This window comes from Mesoplodon densirostris, chromosome 10, assembly GCF_025265405.1.
Source record: "Mesoplodon densirostris isolate mMesDen1 chromosome 10, mMesDen1 primary haplotype, whole genome shotgun sequence".
NCBI classification, from domain to species: Eukaryota; Metazoa; Chordata; class Mammalia; order Artiodactyla; family Ziphiidae; genus Mesoplodon; species Mesoplodon densirostris.
Window position 1 is genome coordinate 98,013,247 of NC_082670.1, and position 12,036 is coordinate 98,025,282.

General features: G+C 40.1%; 1 long non-coding RNA gene across 1 annotated transcript in view; it reads right to left on the bottom strand.

Moving 5' to 3' along the window:
- The window catches only part of LOC132496678 (uncharacterized), a 397,701-nt gene that overhangs the window by 125,653 nt on the left and 260,012 nt on the right, over positions 1–12,036 (bottom strand). The window contains exon 3 of the long non-coding RNA XR_009533517.1: positions 58–167. This is a non-coding gene — a long non-coding RNA (uncharacterized LOC132496678). The remainder of the gene's footprint in view (positions 1–57; positions 168–12,036) is intronic.

Consider the following 12,036-nt stretch of genomic DNA (forward strand, 5'->3'; position numbering starts at 1 on the left):
TTTATGTCCTACATAAACATGAGACTCTGAATGTCAGTGGTTTTGAGACCTTCTTACCTGTCAGAATAGCTGTGTGTGGTCTGTGTGGGACTGGGTATTTATGGCTGTTTTTCTGGGTCTATATCTACAAAGACCAATCAACGGTGAATCAGATCATCTGGATACTTCTGTGGGAGGGAAATGGGAAAAAACAGAAATGGTGTTTAGAAAAGAGGGAAAAACCACAAGGACCTGACTATACTCATCATTCTAGTTTCACGTGTAACTGTTCAGTTTCTAAAACAGTACATAGAGTTATATGAACGTCAGAGCCAGAAGGAACCTAAAAAGTCAGAGCTAGAGGAAACTAAGTAAGCAGTTAATTCACCTTCCTTGTTTTGCAAATGACACAACTAAGACCTAGAGAAAAGAAATGATTAGACCTATATCATAACCTAACTCGCAGAGGTGGGATTCAAAACCATACGTCCCAACTTGAGTTCTATACTTTAAAACATTGATATCTTACTTTGGGTTTTCCCAAAAGCAGAGCATGAGAAAAGGACTGAATGCAGGTGGTTTCTTTTGGAAGTAATCCAAGAAATAGGAGCAAAGAAACAGGAAGTTGAGGCAGGGAAGGAGAAAAAACAAGCAACATAAATCTTGTTACTACTGTGGACTCCTAGGGTCCAATCCCTTGGACCCTCTAGAATTAGAGAATGTGCCAAAGAAATGTGTCTCCACAGGTTGGAAAGCCAGGACATTTATGTATCATCCCTGTAGAAGGTTGCCCCCAGAAGCATAAATTTTCCTGAATTTTCAGGCTGCCTATGTCTATGCTAAGCAAACCAAGTGACTTAAGAGAATCCCAGGGACAAAAAAGCAGAGAGACACAGCAGGATGCTTGAGTTGGGCCACATAAAGCAAATTTGCATCACAGCTGCAGTTGAAATCAGGTGGAACTAGGGGTTATGTCATAGGCCACGAAAAGGTCTACTGCAAGTGGGCTTTAATGTATGTTGCCTAGAGCTTTAGCGTTGTTCTGCATAGTCTCCAGGAGTTGCTAAGGGAGGCCTGGGAAAAGCCACATGACACGATTTGAGGGATTCTATTTCCATTCCATTCAGAGCAGACCTCCAATTATCTATTTTATACTTTGGGGGCTCTGCATAGGACATCAGTTGAAAGAGGAAGTGGGGATTTACTTGTGTATTAGCCAAGATTCTGTAGTTGGAAGTGCACAAATCAAATCAAATTAACTTGAGAAAAAAAGAAAAAAGTTCACATAATTAACTCAAGGGCTAGTCTGGAGCTTCAGGCACAGTTGGATTCAGGGTTCAGACAAAGTTGTATGGACATTATCTTATCTATGGACCAGTCTCATTCTGTCCTGCTCCATAGGGACTTCTACTACAAAGGGAAAGACAATGGCTGCCAACAGCTCCGGGGTTATATCATACCACGGTAGCAATGCCATCAGGAAAAGACAGCATCCTCCTTCTAGAGTTCATACAGTCATAGGCAAGGACTTCATTCATCTGACCACCTCTTAGACCAATTACTACTGCCTAGGACAGTAATTCGAAGACTTTAGCATGCATCAAAATCACCTTGAGGATTTGTGCCCTATCTCCAGAGTTTCTAACTTAGTAAGTCTGGGATAAGAAAAATAATATGCATTTTTAACAAGATCTAGGTAATGCTGATACTGCTTGTCCAGGTACCATACTTCGTGTACCACTGTCTGCAGTGATGAGGTACTCTTAGTCAAATCAAGTCACGGGGCCAGTCCAGATTTCAAGGTGGGTAGGGCTGGAAAAGACATAGACTCCACCCCTTCCTGGGAAGAGGAGCAAAGAATATGTGGCCACCCTTAATACACTACAGAAAACATGGTGAAGTGCTCTAACAAAAGTGTAACTGCCTCTTACAAGGGAATAGAAAAGAGAACAAAATAGGGCTCCCATGTGTGAAGAAATGATGGCTGAGAGTTTTCCAAAACTAATGGAAGACATTATACCAGTAGATTCAAGAAGTCCTACAAACTCCCAGAAAGAAAAATACAAAGAAAATCTCACCTAGACACATCATGGTAAAACTGCTAATAAAAGAAAAAAAGCAAAGAGAACATCTTAAGAGCTACTAGAGAAAAATGACATATTACCTTCAGAGAAACAATAATAATGGTGAAAGGTGAGTTCTCAAAGTAAGTGATAAGACCCAAGGAAAAAAATGGGATGAAATATTTGACAAGCCAAAATAAAGGAAAGAATATTCTTTCAAAGAAAGAATAAAAAGAAATGCTAGAGATCAAAAACACTAACAGAAATGAAGAATGCTTTGATGGGCTCATAAGTAGTCTGAAATCAACAGAAAAATTCACAGAACTAAAAAGCTATTATAACAAGTTGGCAGGATACAACATCAACATACAAAAGGAAATCATTTTCCTATATACCAGCAATGAACAAGAGGAATTTGAAATAAAAAACAATACCATTTACATTAACACCACAAAGAATTAAATACTTAGGTATAAATCTAACAAAATATGTACTAGATCTATATGAGGAAGACTACAAAACACTGACAAAAGAAATCAAATAACCAATAAATGGTCAGATACTCCATGTTTATGGATAGGAAGATTCAATATTATCAAGATGCTAGTTCGCCCTAAATTGATCCATAGATTAACTGCAATCTTAACTGAAATCTCAATAAGTTATTTCATAAATATTGACAAACTGATTCTAAAGTTTATATGGAGAGGCAAAAGACTCAGAAGAGTCAACATAATATTGAAAAGGAAGAACAAATTCAGAGTACTGAAATTACCCAACTTCAATATTTTCTCTAAAGCTACAGTAATCAAGACAGTGTACTATTGATAAAAAAATAGACAAATACATTACTGGAACAAAATGAAGAGCTCAGAAACAGACTCACATGAACACAGTCAAGTGATCTCTCACACAGAAGCAAAAGCAATACAGTGGAGAAAAGATAGTAATTTCAACAAATGGTGCTGGAACAACTAGACATCAAATGCAAAAAAAAAAAAAAAGAATCTAGACACATACCTTTCCCAAAAAATAACACAAAATAAATTGTAGACCTAAATGTAAACTGCAAAATTATAAATCTCCCAGAAGACAATATAGGAGAAAATCTAGATGACTTTGGGTATGGTGATTACTTTTTAGATACAACACCAAAGGCTTGATCCATGAAAGAAATAATTGATAAGCTGGACTTTATTCAAATTAAAAACTTCTGCTCTGTGAAAGATACTGCCAAGAGAATGAGAAGACAAGCCACAGATTGTGAGAAAATATTTACAAAAGACACATTTGATAAAGGAATGTTATCCAAAATACACAAAGAGGGCTTCCTTGGTGGAACAGTGGTTGAGAGTCTGCCTGCCGATGCAGGGGACACGGGTTCATGCCCCGAGCCGGGAAGATCCCACATGCCGCTGAGCGGCTGGGCCTGTGAGCCATGGCTGCTGAGCCTGCACGTCCAGAGCCTGTGCTCCGCAACAGGAGAGGCCACAGCAGTGAGAGGCCCACGTACCACAAAAAAAAAAAAAAAAAAAAAAAACCCACAAAGAATTCTTAAACTCAACAATATGAAACCAAACAAGCTGCTTAAAAATGGGCCAAAGACCTGCATAGACACCTCACCAAAGAAGATATACAGATGGCAAGTGAGCATATGAAAAGATGTTCAATATCATATGTCACTGAGGAATTGCAAATTAAAACAACAATAAGATACCACCACACATCTATTAGAATGGCCAAAATCCAAAACACTGACAACACCAAATGCTGATGACAATGTGGAACAACAGAAACTCTCATTTATTCCTAGTGGAATGCAAAATGGTACAGATACTTTGGGAGAGAGTTTGAAAGTTTTTTTTATAAAACTAAACATACTCTTATCATATAATCTGGCAATCATGATCCTTGGTATTTACTCAAATGAGTTCAGAACTTATGTCCACACAAATCCTGCATGTGGACGCTCATAGCAGCTTTATTCATAAATGTCAAAACTCGGAAGCAACCATGATGCCCTTCAATAGGTGAATGGATAAATTAACTAGAGTTCATCCAAAAATGGACTGTTATTCAGTGCTAAAAAGAATTGAGCTATCAAGCTATGAAAAGATATGGAGGAAATGTAAATGCATATTACTAAGTAAAAGACGACAATGTGAAAAGACTGTTCTCTGTAAGACTCTAACTATATGATATTCTTGAAATGGCAAAACTATAGAGACAGTAAGAAGATCAGTGGTTGTCAAGGTTTAGAAGGGAGGTTGGGATGAAGAGGCAGAACACAGAGGGTTTTCACAGAAAAGTGAAACTTTTCTGCCTGATATGATAATGGAGCACATGTATTGTACATTTGTTAATACCCACGGAATGTCAAAGACCAAGAGTGAACCCTAATGTAAACTATGAACTTTAGGTGTCAATGTAGATTCATCAGTTGTAAAAAATGTACCACTCTGGTTAGAGATGATGATAGTGGGGGAGGTTTGGAGTGTGAGGGAGCAGGGAATGTATGAGAACTCTCTGTACTTTCTTTTTTTTTTTTTTTTTTTTTTTTGTGCTGTACACGGGCCTCTCACTGTTGTGGCCTCTCCCGTTGCGAAGCACAGGCTCCGGACGCGCAGGCTCAGGGGCCATGGCTCACGGGCCCAGCCGCTCCATGGCATGTGGGATCTTCCCAGACCGGGGCACGAACCCGTGTCCCCTGCATCGGCAGGCGGACTCTCAACCACTGAGCCACCAGGGAAGCCCAAGAGATAGGGCTTTTTTTTTTTTTTTTTTTTTTTTTTGTGGTACGCGGGCCTCTCACTGTTGTGGCCTCTCCCGTTGTGGGGCACAGGCTCCGGACGTGCAGGCTCAGCGGCCATGGCTCACCGGCCCAGCCGCTCCACGGCATGTGGGATCTTCCCAGACCGGGGCACAAACCCGTGTCCCCTGCATCGGCAGGCGGACTCTCAACCACTGCGCCACCAGGGAAGCCCTCTCTCTGTACTTTCTACTCAATTTTGCTAATAATCTAAATGTGCTCTAAAAATAAATCCTATGGAAAATAATTGAGATAAATTCAGAAAATCTAATTAAATAGAAACTACACAATGTTCATGGACTAAAGCCTTAATATTATAAAAATATTTTCTATAAATTAGTCTATAGACTCAATGTAATCCCAATCAAAATCTCAGGAAGTATTTTTAAAACATAAATTGATAAGCTGCTTGTAAATTTTATATAGAAATTCAAAAGGCCAAGAATACCCAGGAATGTATTTTTCGAGGACAGTTTCTGTTAGTTTTTTATTTTCCTTTGAATGGGCCATAATTTCTTGAATCTTTGTATGCCTTGTGATTTTTTATTGAAAACTGGACATCTGAATTTAATCATGTGATACCTCTGGAAATTAGATTCTCACCCATCCCCAAGTTTTGCTGTTTCTTTTTTTTCTTTGTGCCTGTTGTGTGTTTTAGTGCTGTAGGCTTTCTATATGCCAAGTATCAGCCTGAAGTGTAAACTTAAGGTCTTCTCAGATCTTTTATGAATGTGCACCTTCCCCTGGGCATGTGGGATCACTTTCTAATTTTCCCTTTCTATGTGGTTCCTTTTGAATGTCCCACTATTTAATATCTGGCTCCCAAAAGAGGACAAAGAGGAAAAATGGAAGGGGCAGGGGAGGAAGGGCTCTTGAAATTCTCTGGAAGTCACTTCATCCAGAAAGGGAGGGCCTTGCAACAATGAGCGGAGGTACAGCAACAATGGCCACTTACCCCTTTGTCTGCACCTCTGTGATCAGAAGCAGCAATCAGCAATGAGAGTACAGATCCCCGATATTTGGAAGACAGTGTGCTTTTTGCTCACTATGGCTTCCAAAAGTTGTGTGCAGGTTGCTCCCGGAACACTTGCCCAGCTGCCTGCTATATAGCTAAGGGTGGAGGATGTGTAGCTACTACTGTGCTAAGAGCTGAAATGGATCAAAATTAGCCACAATTTACCATCTAAGTTTACCCTGGAGGATGCAAGACTTCAGTACACCTGAGAGTTCCAAAATAGTTACAGCAGACAGATTCAGCTAGTATAATTATTGTCTAGGTTGGGAGACAGATTCCTGATGCTTCCTACTCTGCTATCTTCCTACAATCCTCCCTCCAGGAATATCTTGAAGAAGAACAAAGCTGGAGGACTTATACTACCAGACATGAAGACCTACAAAAAAACTATAGTAATTAAGATAGCATGTTTTGACCTAAGGACAAGCAAATATACCAATGAAAGAGAAAAGGAACTGTCTCACACATATGCAACCACTTGATTTAATTGTAGATCTAAATATAAAAGTAATGCAATAAAGATCTAGGATAAGTCATTGGAAAATATTTTCATGACTTTGGAGTAGTCAAAGATTTTCTAAACAGGACACAGGAAGCACTAACCATAAAGGAAAAGATTGATGAATTGGACTACATTAAAATTAAACACCTCTGTTCATTAAAGAGATATTTATAAGGCAAGCCACAGAGCAGGAAATTTTATTTGCAGTATACGTAACATTTGTAAAAAGCATATATAAAAGGTCTACTGCAAAAATAATAATGATAATGATAAAATAGAAGAAAATGAGCACAAAACTTGAATAAAAACCTTCCAAAAGAATATATCTGCATGGTCAATAAATGTTTGAAAAGGTGCTGAATTTTATTAGTATCCAAGAAGTGCAAATTTAAATCACAATAAAATATAATACTACTATATAACTACAAGAATGGCAATACTTAAAAGACTGACAATGCCAAGAATTGATGAAGTTGAGGAACAACTACAATCTTCATATTGTTTTTAAGTATAAATCTGGAAAATTGTTCAGCAGTATTTATAAAAACTGAACATACACATACACTTTGACCCAATAATTTCATTGCTATCTATTTATTTATCCAACAAAAATGCATACATATTTGTGCACCAAAAAGCATGTACATGATGGGCACAGCACAATATTTATATAGCTAGGCACCCTAAATGTCCATCAACAATAAAACAGATAAATAAATTGTGGTGTATCTGTGCAATGAAATACTACACAACAATGAAAATGAACAAGTTACAACCACATGCGACAATATAGATGAATTTCACAAATATAACATAAATGAACAGGGCTTCCCTGGTGGCGCAGTGGTTGAGAGTCTGCCTGCCAATGCAGGGGACACGGGTTCATGCCCCGGTCCGGAAAGATCCCACATGCCGCGGAGCGGCTAGGCCAGTGAGCCGTGGCTGCTGAGCTTACGCGTCTGGAGCCTGTGCTCTGCAACGGGAGAGGCCACAACAGTGAGAGGCCCGCGTATCGCAAAAAAAAAAAAAAAGAGTGCTGATAAAGTCTTATTCTGATCCGGGTGATGGTGAAACGAGTGTGTTCACTTTGTGGAAATTCATTGAGCTATACGAATATTTGCACTCTTTAATATATTTATGTAACTTTTTAAATACATATTATTTTGTTTACACAGACAGATCCTACAGAAAAACACATATGCACAGATATTCACATAAAGATAGAAAATGATTTTAAACATTGTACCTAATTCACAAGCTAAAAAATAAAATACTTATTAAATTAGCAATATTCACAATATAAACAAACAGCACTACAAAAGATGCATTTAAATCATACTTTTTATGTCTATATATCATAAGTTCCTTTTTTTAAAGATTCACCCCTGAATTCCTTGTTATTTCATGTTGCATAAAATCATTAAAATAGGTATCAGCTCTTATAAACCTGAAGAAATATGAGGAACTTTCCCAAGTATAGGGAAGAAAAATGAAAAGAGCCAAAGACTATTTCCTTTTTGAACCACAAGCCTTCCGTATAACAAACAAAGGACAACAAAAAACCCTAATACTAGCCTAGATTGGTATCTATGTTAACTTACTTACAAACTGATCTTTGTGGCTTTGAATTAGACACTAATTGTTTTCAATTTGTCACTGAAACACTAAATAAGAGAGACTCCCAAAGACACCCACTTAAAAATGTTCCAAGAATGGGAAGAATTGATTTTCATTTGTAGTTTATTTATTTATTATATTATCCTAGCTAATGTTAACTCTTGCATAAAATACACAGATGGATTCTGTTCATTAATTGTCCTTAAATATGTATCATTCGTAACCGTGAAGTCATAGTAATTACTAATTTATGATGCTAGTTCAGTTACATCAACTTTGAAAGTGTCACTTCCTTCTTTCGAAATTTAAGATTGTTAATTAATATTAATGTTGATATAGCTAGAACATATAATTGTGCTACAACTCTTTAGATTTCTACTCTGTCTCAAAGACTATATGAAGGTACAGAATCTCTTTTTCTCCCTTGCATTTCTGGAGAGAGACAACACAAATAATATTCTCAGAAAAAATACTGGGTTTCCCATATATCTCTGATACCATTGATAAGAAATCTGCAGTACACTTGGTTAGAAACAATTGTGGGAGGGAAAAAAATCAATGATGCATCCAGAAGATGGTACTCTTCTAGGAAAGACTATGCTCTTTTCAAACATGTCATCAAGCTGTACAAGTTATTGTCAGGAACTGGTATATCTCTATAATAAGTGGCAACATTAAAGGAAACTGTTATTGTTCAAATTTGGAGAATCACCAAGGTGAGAAAGTTCAAGGTGGGAGTTACATAAAGGACAACTTGTATCAAAAGTAAACAAAGTGTCTCAGAAGGGCACTATGACCCACTAGAATGTTACTTGATAAACAGGCAGAATAATAGATTCATTATCCAGTTAGAATGGCTATGTTAATGAAGTATGTTGTGCTCCCCAAGGGTATGAAGAGCAACATTAGATAATTAAGCAAGAGAAAAACCTAAAGAAACTGAAATAATATGACTACCCATGTTTTTCAGCCCCAAATACTTCTGGTGTTAATATTAGAATGACCTAAAAGTACTCTCAGAGGATAAAAAAATTTAACTGAAAATACCTTTGTAGCAAATATCCAGATTAAATAAGGTACCTTGCCCAAGGTCACAGAGCCAGATAGTAAGAAAGCAAGGAATAGAACCTGTTACCAATAACAGGCACTGCTCAGTAGTTTTGACCTCTCAAGAGGTCAGGAGACAAAAAAAAAAGAGGCATATCTGGCTGTCAGGTACTTAAGAGACTTTCTTCATACTACTGTATATAGGTAGACAAGGTCACATCATAAACCCTATCCAAAGGAGTAATATGTAATACACACACACGCACTTTTTACTATAGGTATATAAATGTATAGATAATAGATGGTATATATTATAACCCATATAATATATATTAACTTCCATTACACATAGTAACATCTCTTCCAGCCCATCTTTTCCAACCCACTCCCAGTTCTGTGCCCTTCCCCCAACTATAACCTTCACAAACCACATTCCATAAAAAGCAGACGAGGGGCCATTATCAAGAGAGACAAAGAGTGGAGCTTTTGACTCTTTTCAAAGATCTAATGATCTTGTCTTGTAGAAGAGTCACATTGTTATAGCACTATCAGTTAGAACTGAAAAATGTTCCCAGATGAATCCAGATAGTTTCAACTTCTCTTGGTCAAGCAAAGATAATCACCGAGACTCCTTATGTGCCTTCCATAATATTTAAAAGACATAATTATAGATAACCCCCAAATTATGTAAATCCTGCATAGCAAAGATAGGGGCAATCCCAGCTGCAACTAAATTACTAAATTCTCATCACCACAGGATACTGTAAAAATGGTTTAAAACAAAAAGGTCTGTAGGAAGTCATGCTGATGATTAAAAAAAATTAAGGTATTACCAAGATGTAAAACCATATTAAGGAGAATGGAGAGGAATTAAAAGCTTCCCAAAGTAGGTTTGGAATGTCTACTGGTCCAGACTTTGGTGTCTTAAGCTAGGTGCCCATTAGAGTTCCTCTTAATTCTTTTTGAATATTTCCATTTAATCCTGTCCAGCATAATTTATTTTCCCACACTTCACCTAGTGTTCTTTATGCTTTATCTTCCTGCTCTTCCTCTTTTGTCTGCTCAAGATTAATATTAGTCAGTGATAGATTGTTTGGCTATTTAAACCTTTAAACATGCAAAGAATTCAGTGGGAAATAGATAAGTAACTGAGGATATTTTTCCTTGAATTGTCAGGATAATTGCCTCAATGATCCCTTCCACAAAAACGCATAGGCTGGACCTTAGTAAAACTGTACCTTATTATTAAATAACCTACTATAACCCACAATATAGTGGACTATGGAAGATCCAGTCTGAACCTTCCAGCCTTTTTGGTTAAAGACACCACCACTATTCAAGAAAAATAAGGGAGAATTTCGAAGATGGCGGAAGAGTAAGACGCGGAGATCACCTTCCTCCCCACAGATACACCAGAATTCATCCACGCGTGGAACAACTCCTACAGAACCCCTACTGAACGCTGGCAGAAGACCTCAGACCTCCCAAAAGGCAAGAAACTCCCCACGTACCTGGGTAGGGCAAAAGAAAAAAGAATAAACAGAAACAGAAGAATAGGGATGGGACCTGCAGCAGTGGGAGGGAGCCGTGAAGGAGGAAAGGTTTCCACACACTAGAAGCCCCTTCACGGGCGGAGACTGCAGGGGGCGGAGGGGGAAAGCTTCGGAGTAGTGGAGGAGAGCACAGCAACAGGGGTGCGGAGGGCAAAGCGGAGAGATTCCCGCACAGAAAATCGGTGCCGACCGGCACTCACCAGCTGTGGGAGCTTGCCACAGACAAGATTGAGAGGCTTGTCTGCTCACCCGCCTGGGCGGGCGGGGCTGGGAGTTGAGGCTCGGGTTTCGGTCGGAGCGCAGGGAGAGGACTGGGGTTGGCGGCGTGAACACAGCCGGAAGGGGTTAGAGCACCACGGCTAGCCGGGAGGGAGTCCGGGAAAAAGTCTGGACCTGCTGAAGAGGTAAGAAACTTTTTCTTACCTCTTTGTTTCCTCGTGCGCGGGGAGAGGGGATTAAGAGCGCTGCTTAAAGGAGCTCCAGAGACGGGCGCGAGCCAGGCGTGGGACGCTGGGGCTGCTGCTGCCGCCGCCAGGAAGCCTGTGTGCGAGCGCAGGTCACTGTCCATGCCCCCTTTCCGGGGAGCCTGTGCAGCCCGCCACTGCCGGGGTCCCGGGATCCAGGGACAGCTTCCCTGGGAGAGCGCACGGGGCGCCTCGGGCTGGTGCAACGTCACGCCGGCCTCTTCCGACGCAGGCTAGCCCCGCCTCCGTGCCCCTCCCTCCCCCGCGGCCTGAGTGAGCCAGAGTCCCCGAAGTGGCTGCTCCTTTAACCCCATCCTGTCTGAGCGAAGAACAGACGCCCTCCGGCGATCTACACGCAGAGGCGGGGCCAAATCCAAAGCTGAGACCCAGGAGCTGTGAGAATAAAGAAGAGAAAGGGAAATCTCCCCCAGCAGCCTCAGGAGCAGCGGATTAAAGCTCCACAATCAACTTGATGTAGCCTGCATCTGTGGAATACATGAATAGACAACGAATCATCCCAAATTGAGGACGTGGACTTTGAGAACAAGATTTATGATTTTTTCCCCTTTTCCTCTTTTTCCGTGTGGATGAAAGGCTCTTGGTGCTGCAGCCAGGAGTCAGTGCTGTGCCTCTGAGGTGGGAGAGACAACTTCAGGACACTGGTCCACAAGAGACCTCCCAGCTCCACATAATAACAAACGGCGAAAATCTCCCAGAGATCTCCATCTCAACACCAGCACCCAGCTTCACTCATCGACCAGCAAGCTATAGTGCTGGACACACTATGCCAAACAACTAGGAAGACAGGAACACAACCCCACCCATTAGCAGAGAGGCTGCCTAAAATCATAATAAGTCCACAGACACCCCAAAACACACCACCAGACGTGGACCTGCCCACCAGAAAGACAAGATCCAGCCTCATCCACCAGAACACAGGCACTAGTCCCCTCCACCAGGAAGCCTACACAACCCACTGAACCAACC